This window comes from Coregonus lavaretus (assembly GCF_964263955.1).
Source record: "Coregonus lavaretus genome assembly, contig: HAP1_SCAFFOLD_4115, whole genome shotgun sequence".
In the NCBI taxonomy this organism is placed as follows: Eukaryota; Metazoa; Chordata; class Actinopteri; order Salmoniformes; family Salmonidae; genus Coregonus; species Coregonus lavaretus.
The window spans coordinates 25,426-37,983 of record NW_028160466.1 but is presented as its reverse complement, the minus strand read 5'-3'; positions in this window follow the sequence as shown (position 1 = coordinate 37,983).

Below are 12,558 nucleotides of genomic sequence, written 5' to 3'. Positions count from 1 at the left end.
CTTCAACAAAGTACTGAGTAAAGGGTCTGACTACTTACGTAAATGTGATATTTTTATTTTGAATACATTTGCTAGATTTCTAAAAACCTGTTTTTGCTTTGTCATTATGGGGTGTTGTGTGTGTGTATATTGGGAACAATTTAATCAATTTTAAAATAAGGCTGTAACGTAACAAAATGTGGAAAAAGTCAAGGGGTCTGAATACTTTCCGAATGCACTGCATATTTTTTGATTTATCAGGGGGTGCTGCAGCACCCCTGCGGCTATGTGTATGTTATCACATAAACTAAAAACCCAGGTATTTAAAACAGTCTACACTCAGGAAGAAATACAAATTGGTCTGTAGTATCTTTGGCTTATGAACCAAATAGCACTGTACACCATTTTGCAACAAAACACTGGTCTGAAAGATATTGTGACCAAGCAGTGACCAGTGGCTTGCGTTTAGCTTAAATCTACAGTCACATTAATAATGTGAACATGTTGTATTGCTTAATTTGCACACACTGAGGGTGTTCAAACTCTTTTGGGCATCATTTAATGTTTTATCCAATTCCCCCTGTGATAACTTCATTATTTAGCTTGCACTCCAGTGCGTTTTGAAGTGCCCCGTTTCTGCCAACTCACATCAACCAGCTGGCACCAGCACCAAGGTCTGGGAACTGGGAGCTTCATTAAAGGCCCAGTGCAGTCAGAAATGAGATTTTCCTATGTTTTATATATTTCCACACTATGAAGTTGGCAGTGGCGGCTCCTGAAAAAATTCTCAGGGGGGGCAATTTTTCTGATGATTTAGGTGACCTACACACATTTTAAAAAAGATATGTCCAGCAAGAACATGAAGACGGGCAGCATATAAGTCAATACCAGAAGCATTTATTGACTGATCTCAAAAGTGTTGGCTTACCAGGGTTGGTGGAGCCCTCAGTTTCATCTTTGCCTCGCAAAGCTAACTCAAACACTCCGCAAAACTTCACACACTGGATTAGCCGGCTGAGGATGTGGCGGTTCTTGCTAATGTCGTAGTAAATATATTTGTTATAGTGAATATGGAATATGATATGTTGAGTAAAATGTTGTGCTAAGATCTATTTAGGTCAGGAGCTGGTTATAAGTTCTGTTCCTATCCAATAACAATGGACAAAAGGGTCCTATCTTGTCAGCCTTGTCAGCAGGTGGCCAAGGACAACACCCACGCCATAGGCCTCTCAGTTCTTCCAACTCACGAGTTCTTGCTCTGAGGACACACACACACACACACACAAACACACACACACACACATCATCACTGTTAAACACACACACACACACATACACACACACACATCATCACTGTTAAACACACACACACACACACACACACACACAAAAATCCCCTCTCTTAGGCTGAACATTTGAAGACAGAGAACCCGACTCAGAGCCAATGCAACAGTGACACTAGCCTGGAGGGGACCTCGCCCAACTCATCAGGACCAATCAGAAGATCAGAACTACTAGATTCAACCTACTTCATTTATTGCATAAAATGTCTGCACACAATGAAACATTGTCTTCAGATAACGAACGGGTCCGTGCACGCGATTCCAGATATCTTTACCTCTGAATAAACTGCCTTTATTATACCATATCCACCCTGTCCAAAGTCTCTACTTGGTCTCAGTTCTCCAGTAAACTTGTGATTATCAACACTAACCTCATCGTTGTGGCGGCGGACAGCTAGCCTGTATCCCTCATCCAGTTGAGTGGCAATGTTCACTCCCCAAAGCAGACAATCTCAAACAGCTATCCATGTGGGTCTTTGACAGCTCATGTTTCTTAATCTTTCCTGAAAGATGGTGCATGTCCGTTACACACCAGTCGCTGTCCAAGCGGTGCTGTCTGCCGTGCCGCCTTCAGGGTGAAAGAGTAAGCAGGGGGTAGCAGAAGACTGCATTAGCTACATCGCAGCCTGCTAGCCAGGTTTTTCGTTCGTACCAATTTTTGGAAAATCCTCGGGTGTAGGACTTTCCGCCTTTAGTAGAAACCTGTTGAATTATTAAATTTGGTCTGGGAGGTCCTAATTGTTTCGTTGCCAATTTATCTTGATTTGTTCGCCGACAAAAAGTAACTTATTTCAAAGAGACAATCGAGTTGCACTGAACGCTATAGCCATCTTACCAGTAGTACGTGAATTGATTGACGCTGCTACCCGCTCTTTTGTTAGTTACGTTCATGGTTATGTTACGTATGACGAAAGCGCGTAAGTGCAAGCCCTCAGAAACCCATAGAGATTGTATTGAAAGCTCTGATATTTGAAAAAAATAGATTTTACATGGGAGTCTATGAGAGACTTCTGGGCGATTTTCAACCTGACTGAAATCGCCCCAAAAGGGGGGGGGGGGGGGCCATTTGAAGCACGACTTTAGCCTGATTGGACATTTAGTGGCAGATCAGACGTCTAGATTAGAACACTGATAACTACTGTTGCCGTGATATAATTGATTAGAAAAAAAATCCCTTCCTTTTCCCGTTTGGCAGTGCGTCGCCCATATCGCCCTAATGAACACACCGCCCCTGGAAGTTGGTATAAAACCGTGCAATTGGGAAAAAGATGATAATGCACATTTAGTGTTAGCGCTGTTTAAAAAGACTGTCTGAAATGTCAGCATGTTTTGGTGGGATGGAGTTTTGGCCAATTGGGTAATAGAGCAATAAGAAAGAGTTCCAAACTTCACTGCCAATAACAGCGAATTTTAAGTTTTTCCCTCCCCAATCACACCACTCCCAGATAATCCTAGCAAAATTATTACTTGAGAAACTTCTCTTTACCAATAAGTTTTTTTTGTTTCTATTTGACCATTTTAATTGAAAACAATCACAGTAAGGTACTTAATTGTTACCCAGAAATGATTTGATGTAGAGATAAATACGGCTACATTGGACCTTTTAAACCATCTGCACTGTGCCACTGCTGCTGAAAGTGTGTATGTGCTACCACTTAGTGGTGAGTTTACAGTAATGCAGCATAATTAGGGTGCAATTCAACAACATAACCCCAGGGGGAAGTAAACACTTTGATAGTCGTATTCTAGCGGGGATTTCATGCTGCATACACATGCTGTACCAAATTTAACTCAGACCTGCATAATTATACTGAACAAAAATATAAACGCAACATGTAAAGTGTTGGTCCCATGTTTCATGAGCGGAAATAAAAGATCCCAGAAATTTTCCATATGCACAAAAAGCATATTTAAATTAACCTCCGACTCCTTTCAGTCGCTATGCAGTCGATACTTTCAAAAAGTGCATTCTTAAACCCTTACAGTATACCTATGTTTGTCCTCTGTTGCATGCCTTTCTTTGTTTGCTGAAATCCATACTTTTTTTATAAAACGTTAATCAAATGCAACCTCATTGAGATTCAATTGTTTTATGTGACAAAATAAGATAGTATAGTGTAGAGAATCATTGTACCATCTAAACCGCTGTGAATTATATTTTCCTTAACCAAATATATTGTTGTTTCAGCTGTTTGAAGCTGGTGTACAAAACCGAAAGTAAAAGATGCAAAAACAAAACTTAAGAATGGGAAGCATAGAAATAGCGCACATAGAACAGATCTACTGCTTCTTAGATTTGCGTTCAAGTAGAATGATAGATCTATAACTCATATTTCTATGTGAATTTGGTTGGGTCGCTCAAAAAGTTACATATTGCCACTTTAAGTAACCATCTGTCTTATGTAACTATACCAAACGTAACAATCATACGGATTTACATTTACCATGTTACGTCTAGTCTATGAGACCAGGTTGAAAGTGGGAAACACTGGGAACATCACATCATTTAAATGTGGAAAATGTGATAATATTTGGTTGAGATGTTGATTGATGAGATTACAACCAGTCAAAAGTTAGTTGAATTCTCGATGTGTTATCATTATGCTTTCAACCATCTAAAAGCACAACCAAATTCTAATGAAAAAACAATGTCCGATTTTTGGTTTAGTTGTGACATAAATGTGTTATCACTGCGCTTCAACAATTTAAAAGCACAGCAAATTTCAAATGGGAAAACAATGTCAGATATTTTGTTTATTTATACAACAACTAATTGAGTTATCACTGCACTTTATCTTATAGCACAACCAAATGATCTGGATTGTAGTTGAGATTACATTAAAAGTACGTACACTATGCATAGGGCATGTGGTCAATGCTGTTTGAGATTTTTTGTTAGAACAATTGTGAAGCTCTCCACAGACCTGCAACCTTTGCATGCTATATTATCTTGCACATGCACTCTTTCTATTATTACATAAGAGGACATTATAGTTAAAGTAACCTCAATGTGGCCATGGATGTGTTACTCTTTAGGCTATTTACCTTATTCAAAAAGTAATATTTAATGTTGTTTGGTTAACAATGCAACCAAATATCAACATTTAAAGGAGATACAGCTTGGATAGTTTAATATGTGCCACTGGCTCTTCTTTAACTTGTATTTTTGGTTGAGTTGGAGACGTGAATCCAACATATAATTTGTTAACTTGTCGACAAGGCTATTTACTCTATTGAAAAAATGATATTGAACTGTGTTTTGTTGTCAACGCAACCAAATATCAACATTTGAAGGAGATGTATCTTCTGCTTGGATAGTTCCATCTGTGCCAATGACTTAGTGTCTTAAATTCCAGTTTGTCTACAAATTTATTAATTGATATGTTGGATTCATGTCTCCATCTCAACCAAAAATCAAAGTTAAAGAATAGGACTAACTCAAATCAAACTTTTGCTATAAGAGATGGGTTCATTTACAAAGCAATTCAGTTGAGCAATTCCTGTTCCTGTAAAGTGTTTTTTATTTACATTTAAGTCATTTAGCAGACGCTCTTATCCAGAGCGACTTACAGTTAGTGAATACATATATTTTTTTTTATACTGGCCCCCCGTGGGAATCAAACCCACAACCCTGGCGTTGCAAACGCCATGCTCTATCAACTGAGCTACATCCCTGCCAGCCATTCCCTCCCCTACCCTGGACGACGCTGGGCCAATTGTGCGCCGCCCATGAGTCTCCCGGTCGCGGCCGGCTGCGACAGAGCCTGGATTCGAACCAGGATCTCTAGTGACACAGTTAGCACTGCGATGCAGTGCCTTAGACCACTGCGCCACTCAGGAGTTACCCAAGTGTGACCTAGGTTATTCTGAATTGTTGAATGAATCCCACATATTCTCAACCATTTGAGAGAAATCACTCTTATGGGATAGGCCTTTTCACACAGCCTCGTCATTATTAGTTTCACAATCTATTTTTTTTCTTCTACAGTCTAGCCAACTATGGAAGGTTTGTTTCAATCTGGTATTTAAAAATTTATATATTTGTATTAATCTCACGTATGCAGAAAGTGTCTCACTGTGAGTAGTAGGTTCCCAAATGGCCTCAAAATTGTCCATTTCTTTATTTCGCTCCTCTGAAATGGTATGATTGTGAAACAGACTTCCTATTTTCTAGTAATTGTCATGTGAGTGGCAGAATGAGACAGAAATGTTGTAATAGTTTAGCTGTGAATGCCACCCTCCAGAGTTGTTCTGATACTCTCACTGTAAGTTTTTAACATATTTATAAACTTTATATTAAAAGCGCAAATATGAAAATATATGTTGACTTAGACTTGTTTATACATACTGTACAAAACAAAACAGAGCAATTCAGTGATCTCTAATTGTCGATTTTTTTTAAACATAGCTATTTACTCTATTGCAAAAGTGATATTTAATTGTGTTTGGTTGTCAACGCAACCAAATATCAACATTTGAAGGAGATGTATCTTCTGCTTGGATACTTCCATCTGTACCACTGACTTGGTCTGGCTTTAATTTCGGTTTGTCTACAAATTAATAATTTATATGTTGGATTCACATCTCCATCTCAACCAAAAATCTAAGTTAAAGAATTGGACTAAATCAAATCAAACTTTAAATGTTTATTTAACTTAGATTTTTGGTTGAGATGGAGATGTGAACAACATATGAACTATTAACTTTGAAATCAACCAAAGCTTAAAACCGTAGCGCTATATTTATTGTATATTTTTAGTTGAATCCTGTTTGAATTTAAACAATAGCTTTTGATGACTTCGCAAATGCTATAGCCTAAATAGTATCATTAATGATATACAGTTGAAGTCGGAAGTTTACATACACTTAGGTTGGAGTCATTAAAACTCGCTTTCCAACCACTCCACACATTTCTTGTTAACAAACTATAGTTTTGGCATGTCGGTTAGAACATCTACTTTGTGCATACCACAAGTAATTTTTCCAACAATTGTTTACAGACAGATTATTTCACTTATAATTCACTGTATCACAATTCCAGTGGGTCAGAAGTTTACATACACTAAGTTGACTGTGCCTTTAAACAGCTTGGAAAATTCCAGAAAATGATGTCATGGCTTTAGAAGCTTCTGATAGGCTAATTGACATCATTTGAGTCAGTTGGAGATGTACCTGTGGATGTATAAAGGGAACACTTAAACAACACATCCTAGATCTGAATGAATGAAATAATCTTATTAAATACTTTTTTCTTTACATAGTTGAATGTGCTGACAACAAAATCACACAAAAATTATCAATGGAAATCAAATTTATCAACCCATGGAGGTCTGGATTTGGAGTCACCCTCAAAATTAAAGTGGAAAACCACACTACAGGCTGATCCAACTTTGATGTAATGTCCTTAAAACAAGTCAAAATGAGGCTCAGTAGTGTGTGTGGCCTCCACGTGCCTGTATGACCTCCCTACAACGCCTGGGCATGCTCTTGATGAGGTGGCGGATGGTCTCCTGAGGGATCTCCTCCCAGACCTGGACTAAAGCATCCGCCAACTCCTGGACAGTCTGTGGTGCAACGTGGCGTTGGTGGATGGAGCAAGACATGATGTCCCAGATGTGCTCAATTGGATTCAGGTCTGGGGAACGGGCGGGCCAGTCCATAGCATCAATGCCTTCCTCTTGCAGGAACTGCTGACACACTCCAGCCACATGAGGTCTAGCATTGTCTTGCATTAGGAGGAACCCAGGGCCAACCGCACCAGCATATGGTCTCACAAGGGGTCTGAGGATCTCATCTTGGTACCTAATGGCAGTCAGGCTACCTCTGGCGAGCACATGGAGGGCTGTGCGGCCCCCCAAAGAAATGCCACCCCACACCATGACTGACCCACCGCCAAACCGGTCATGCTGGAGGATGTTGCAGGCAGCAGAACGTTCTCCACGGCGTCTCCAGACTCTGTCACGTCTGTCACATGTGCTCAGTGTGAACCTGCTTTCATCTGTGAAGAGCACAGGGCGCCAGTGGCGAATTTGCCAATCTTGGTGTTCTCTGGCAAATGCCAAACGTCCTGCAAGGTGTTGGGCTGTAAGCACAACCCCCACCTGTGGACGTCGGGCCCTCATACCACCCTCATGGAGTCTGTTTCTGACCATTTGAGCAGACACATGCACATTTGTGGCCTGCTGGAGGTCATTTTGCAGGGCTATGGCAGTGCTCCTCCTGCTCCTCCTTGCACAAAGGCGGAGGTAGCGGTCCTGCTGCTGGGTTGTTGCCCTCCTACGGCCTCCTCCACGTCTCCTGATGTACTGGCCTGTCTCCTGGTAGCGCCTCCATGCTCTGGACACTACGCTGACAGACACAGCAAACCTTCTTGCCACAGCTCGCATTGATGTGCCATCCTGGATGAGCTGCACTACCTGAGCCACTTGTGTGAGTTGTAGACTCCGTCTCATGCTACCACTAGAGTGAAAGCACCGCCAGCATTCAAAAGTGACCAAAACATCAGCCAGGAAGCATAGGAACTGAGAAGTGGTCTGTGGTCACCACCTGCAGAACCACTTCTTTATTGGGGGTGTCTTGCTAATTGCCTATAATTTCCACCTGTTGTCTATTCCATTTGCACAACAGCATGTTACATTTATTTTTAATCAGTGTTGCTTCCTAAGTGGACAGTTTGATTTCACAGAAGTGTGATTGACTTGGAGTTACATTGTGTTGTTTAAGTGTTCCCTTTATTTTTTTGAGCAGTGTATTTCAAGGCCTACCTTCAAACTCAGTGCCTCTTTGCTTGACATCATGGGGAAATCAAAAGAAATCAGCCAAGACCTCAGAAAAAAATGGTAGACCTCCACAAGTCTGGTTCATCATTGGGAGCAATTTCCAAACGCCTGAAGGTACCACGTTCATCTGTACAAACAATAGTACGCAAGTATAAACACCATAATAATAATAATAATAATATGCCATTTAGCAGACGCTTTTATCCAAAGCGACTTACAGTCATGCGATGGGACCACGCAGCCATCATACCGCTCAGGAAGGGTTGTGGGTTTGTTTCCCACGGGGGGCCAGTATGAAAAATTTATGCACTCACTAATTGTAAGTCGCTCTGGATAAGAGCGTCTGCTAAATGACTAAAATGTCAATTGGATCACTAAAAAATACAACTTAAAAATAAAAATAAATTCTGGAAGGCTACCCGAAACGTTTGACCCAAGTTAAACAATTTAAAGGCAATACTACCAAATACTAATTGAGTGTATGGAAACTTCTGATCCACTGGGAATGTGATGAAAGAAATAAAAGCTGAAATAAATAATTCTCTCTACTATTATTCTGACATTTCACATTCTTAAAATACAGTGGTGATCCTAACTGACCTAAAACAGGGAATTTTTACTAGGATTAAATGTCAGGAATTGTGAAAAACTGAGTTTAAATGTATTTGGCTAAGGTGTATGTAAACTTCCGACTGTATGATTCATAAAGTATGGTTACATTTAATTTGCTCTGTTAAATCTTCTTTGTGAAATGACCCATGGGACGGCGCACAATTGGCCCAGCGTCGTCCAGGGTAGGGGAGGGAATGGCCGGCAGGGATGTAGCTCAGTTGGTAGAGCATGGCGTTTGCAACGCCAGGGTTGTGGGTTCGATTCCCACGGGGGGCCAGTATGAAAAATAAAAAAAATAATGTATGCACTCACTAACTGTAAGTTGCTCTGGATAAGAGCATCTGCTAAATGACTAAAATGTAAATGTAATGACTTCGATAGTGAATCTATTTAATTTTTAAGTGTAGTATGCTCAATAATCATTCTCACGATAGCACATTGGTAGTAGTCAGTGTCAAAGATCAAAGCTAAGCAGGGCTGGGCTTGGTTAAAACCCTGGATGAGAAACCAAATAGTAGATATATTAATTCTCTAGTAGGAGGTGCTGCCGAGTCTATTGTTTTTTCTTATAGTGGATAAAACATTGACGATCTAACGTTGTTTCAAAGGTACAAATTGAACATAGTTTATGTTGAACATTGGTTACCATGATGACATAATCCTGTGGTTGAAATTTCACCCTCAAAACAACAGTTTTGATGACTTTTTGGAAATCCAATGTATTTTAAACATAGATTCCATGTCACAATACGTTGACAAATTACATTGAAACAACGTTGATTCAACCAGTTTGTGCCCAGTGGGTGTGCTTTGCTTATTGGTTGTGGTGCATTGGCACGAAAACATGTTGGTGGAATATTTGTTGCATATATAATTACAGTGCTGCTCGAAAGTAAGTGAACCCTACAGGGCTGGTCATTATTTTGCTATAAAATATTAAAATAAACATATAAAATCCTTATCTACATTTACATTTTGTCACGATCGTCGGGAACAGAGGAGGACCAAGGCGCAGCGTTGAAAGCAAACATACTCTTTATTGTGATCTCACGAACAAAAACAACAAACGATAACGTGACGTCTACGGTTTAACACAAACCACACTGGAACAAGATCCCACAATTACTGTGGGAAAACAGCCTGTATAAATATGGTTCCCAATCAGAGACAACCAGCAACAGCTGACACTCGTTGCCTCTGATTGGGAACCACTCTGGCCAACCTAGAAATACAACTAATAGAAACAAATGAAACTCACACCCTGGCTCAACATACAAGTGTCCCCAGAGCCAGGGCGTGACAGTACCCCCCCCTAAAGGCGCGGACTCCGACCGCGCCAACTAAATACCACAGGGGAGGGACCGGGTGGGCACTCCGCCTAGGCGGCGGATCCGGCTCCGGGCCTGATCCCCGCTCCCTCTCCAACCCCCCAAAGTACCCCTGGTCCGGTCTGGCCCCGCTGACCGGAGCTGGACTGCACACTGGTGGAGCGGATTGCTCTAGCTCCGGCGTGAAGCATCTGACCGGGAACAGACACGGGACGTGCCGGACTGACGACGCACACCACTGGCTTGGTGTGGGGAGCAGGAGCGGGCCGGACCGGGCTGGCGACGTGCACCATTGGCTTGGTGCGGAGAGCAGGAACGGGCCGGACCGGGCTGGCGACGCGCACCATTGGCCTGGTGCGGGGAGCAGGAACAGGCCTGGTGCGGGGAGCAGGAACAGGACGGGCCGGCCTGGCGACGCGCACCATTGGCTTGGTGCGGGGTGCTGGAGCAGGCCGGGCCGGGCTGGCGACGCGCACCATAGGCTTGGTGCGGGGAGCAGGAGCGGGCCGGACCGGGCTGGAGACGCGCACCATTGGCCTGGTGCGGGGAGCAGGAACAGGCCGGACCGTACTGGGGACACACACCACTGGCCCTATGCAGGGATCTGGAACGGGCCGGACCGGACTGGTAACACACCCCAGTACCTCTCGCCGTGCCTCTACACCTTCCCTCCCCTCTTCGACCAGTGGCCCCCGTAACCTGGCGGCCTCCTCTGCCAACCCGCTGGGCCGCTCTGTCGCGGTCTCCTGCTGCCCCGTCGTCCACGGCGTTAGCCCCCCCCTAAAAAATGTATGGGCTTCACTCCTACCCGTGGACCAGGTCTCCATGCTTCTCGCCAGCCTTTCGCCCTTCTGCCTCCACATCAAGCCCCTCTCTTCCTCACCCGGCTTGACCCAGTCGAGGAGGCGCTGGATATCCGCTAGGGATTTCCCTGGCGATGGCTCCTCGACCCGCTGCTTGGTCCAGTTCTGGTGGGATCTTCTGTCACGATCGTCGGGAACAGAGGAGGACCAAGGCGCAGCGTTGAAAGCAAACATACTCTTTATTGTGATCTCACGAACAAAAACAACAAACGATAACGTGACGTCTACGGTTTAACACAAACCACACTGGAACAAGATCCCACAACTACTGTGGGAAAACAGCCTGTATAAATATGGTTCCCAATCAGAGACAACCAGCAACAGCTGACACTCGTTGCCTCTGATTGGGAACCACTCTGGCCAACCTAGAAATACAACTAATAGAAACAAATGAAACTCACACCCTGGCTCAACATACAAGTGTCCCCAGAGCCAGGGCGTGACACATTTAAGTAATTTAGCAGACGCTCTTATCCAGAGCGACTTAAAGTTAGTGCATACATTATTTTTTTAAAACCCCAATTCGTAATAAAAGACATTCCAAGTAAATGACAGAAACAAAAGAATATGATATATTTTCATTGTTTATTTAACAAAAACTCAGATTTGATGTGTGCAAAAAAAAGTGACCCCCTTCAGTCAATAGCTTGTGGCACCTCCATTAGCAGCAATAACTTGGACTAAATGTCTCCTATAGCCAGTAATCAGTCTCTGACATCTGTTTTGAGGGATTTTTGCCCACTCCTCCTTATAGAACTCAGCCAATTGAATGAAGTTTGAGGGGTGTCTGGCATGAACTGCCCGCTTCAGGTCCTGCCACAGCATCTCGATTGGATTTGGGTCAGGACTTTGACTTGGCTAATCCAAAACACAAATCTTCTTTCTCCTGAGCCATTCTTTGGCAGATTTGCTTGAATGCTTTGGGTCGTTGTCTTGTTGGAAGACCCATTTTTGGCCCAGCTTTAGCACCTTGACTGATGGCCTGAAGTTCTGTTCAAGAATCTCCTGGTATAGCTCAGAATTCATGGTTCCCTTAATGATGTGGAGTCGTCCAGGTCCAGAGGAGGAAAAGCAGCCCCAGATCTTGACATTCCCACCACCATGCTTGGCTGTTGGGATAAGGTTATTTTGGTGGTAGGCAGTGTTGGGTTTTCACCGAACATAGCGGTGTTGATTGTGACCAAAAAGGTCAATTGTGGACTCATTGGTCCAGAGAATGGACTTCCAGAAACCCTCAGGTTTGTCCAGGTGGTCTCTGGCAAAGTTAAGACGGGCAGTTTGGTTCTTTTTTGACAGCAGAGGCTTCTTCCTAGCAACCCTCCCATGAATGGCATTTCGATTCAGTGTTCTTCTTATTGTTGAAGCATGCAGTTACCTGAGATGCAGCAAGGGAGGTCTGCAAATCTCTAGATGTTATGTTTGGGTTGGCTTTTATCTGATTTATTATTGTTCTTGGGGATATTTTGGAAGGGCGTCCACTTCTAGGCCGAGTTGCTGTCATGTTAAATGCTCTCCATTTGTAAAATATTTGCCTCACAGTGGACTGATGGAGCTCAAATCTTTTTGAGATTATTTTATAGCCTTCCTCAGGCTGATGTCCTCTGAGATATCCTTTCCTCTCTGCATGGTGTGCTTTGCATTCACCTGGATGGGT